Raw genomic sequence first — 1,835 nt, forward strand, 5'->3', positions numbered from 1 at the left:
GACTTCTGGGAAGTTTCTTAAACTCTGGGCCTTTTTGTTCGACTCTGAAATTGCAAATGTAACAGAATAGACTTCATAGGTTCATTAGAAAGTTTTGGTGAGAGAGGTTTTTTGTTTGTTTTTAGTTTTTTGCCAAAGGGCACATGCTCTTGCTGGGGAGAGTCACTGAGAGAGGAAAAGTGAGAAAGCACCACCACCCCCTACCCTTCCTGTCCTATGGCAATTTCATCCCTCCCTCCCTCCTTTAGGGAGTTCGTTCATGCATTGCACAACCCTATAGGTTGCTGACAAATTGATATATACTATAGCCCACAAAAATAAACAAAACAGGAGAATTCCGTTCAAAGGCATCCCTGAGCCCGCCGAGTTGGTACCATGAGCAAAGCTCACCCTCCCGAATTGAAAAAATTTATGGACAAGAAGTTATCATTAAAATTAAATGGTGGCAGACATGTCCAAGGAATATTGCGGGGATTTGATCCATTTATGAATCTTGTGATAGATGAGTGTGTGGAGATGGCAACTAGTGGGCAACAGAACAATATTGGAATGGTGGTAATACGAGGAAATAGTATCATCCATCATGTTAGACGCCTTGGAACGAGTATAAATAATGCTGTTCAACAGAAAAACCCATGTCCCCTTGTCAACAGGCCCGTTTTTACTATGATGTAAAAATCAGGTCATGTACATTTCCATAATAAACTTTTTGTTAAGTAAAAACAAAACAAAACAAAACAAAACAAAACTATTAGAAACCCTGAATGTTTCTCAAGCCACCAGGTCCAGAACTCCAACCCTGGACAGCCATATGGGACCCATCTAAACCACCAAACTAAGCCCTGGCCAGGTGAGAGTTTTGCGGTTAGAACTTGGCTTGTGGCTTTGATAAATAGTGAGTGTCAGAGACAAGTCAGGAAGAAAGAGGAGGTGGAGGTGGGGAGTCTGGCTGGGATGAGGTAGGGCTGCACCTCTGTAACAGGGAGAAATGAGGGTGCAGAGAGCCCACACTTCATGGACGCTGAATGTCAGGGCCAGAGTGAAACTATAGCTCACAGTGCTGGGCTGATGGAAGCTAAGCCCCTCACCTGAATGATCTCCTCTAATCCTCACAATCCTCACCCTGCGAAGTAGGCCTGGGAACATTTTGTAAACAAGGGACTGGGGCTCAGAGAGGTCAAGTCACCTTGCACAGATCACAGGGCTCCTAAGGGGCCAACAGCAGAGCCTAATTTTGTTGTAGGTTCTTGACCAACTCCAGGTACCTAAGGGGGTCTGTTGAAGTGATCAAGCAATAATCATGGAGTGCTCTGATGTACCGCACTTCTGAGAAATGAGAGAAAGTAGGAGTCAGGGCCCCTGCCTGCAAAGTGCCTGTGTGTTGTTGGTGGAGAGTGAGTCAGACACCCATCAGCATTTGTTGAACACTTGCAAGCAGGCCAGGACCCTGTCCTTTCCTGGTGTTTTGCTTCCATCCACCTCTCCCCACACACCCCTCCTTTTATTCTCACAACAACCCCCTGAGGCAGGTCTTGTCCCACTTTTGCAATGAAGAACCTGGCGTTGAGGAGGACCAGGGGTTGGGGAATCAGATCCTGAGAGGTCCCCTATGCTTTCCTCTCACTCCTTGGGCCTCAGTTTCACACTAGTTTTCAGTAACAGTTCAACATGGTAGAAAGGCAGTGTGGAATCCGCGACCAAGTCCTGCTTATGAGCGGAAATTGCTTTTTATGTCACATAAATGCAGAGAAGGGGAAGACAGTTCAGGTCCTTGGGGTGGCAGGACTCAGAGCAGCGGAGCTTTAGAATTGTTAGGGTGGCCCCAGCAATCAGGT

General features: G+C 46.5%; 1 pseudogene; it reads left to right on the forward strand.

Moving 5' to 3' along the window:
- Positions 1–336: 336 nt before the first annotated feature.
- On the forward strand, positions 337–610 carry LOC114007981 (small nuclear ribonucleoprotein G pseudogene; annotated as a pseudogene).
- The last annotated feature ends 1,225 nt before the right edge of the window (positions 611–1,835 follow it).

The sequence above is a fragment of the Tupaia chinensis genome, unplaced genomic scaffold (genome assembly GCF_000334495.1).
Source record: "Tupaia chinensis unplaced genomic scaffold, TupChi_1.0 Scaffold000270_2, whole genome shotgun sequence".
In the NCBI taxonomy this organism is placed as follows: Eukaryota; Metazoa; Chordata; class Mammalia; order Scandentia; family Tupaiidae; genus Tupaia; species Tupaia belangeri.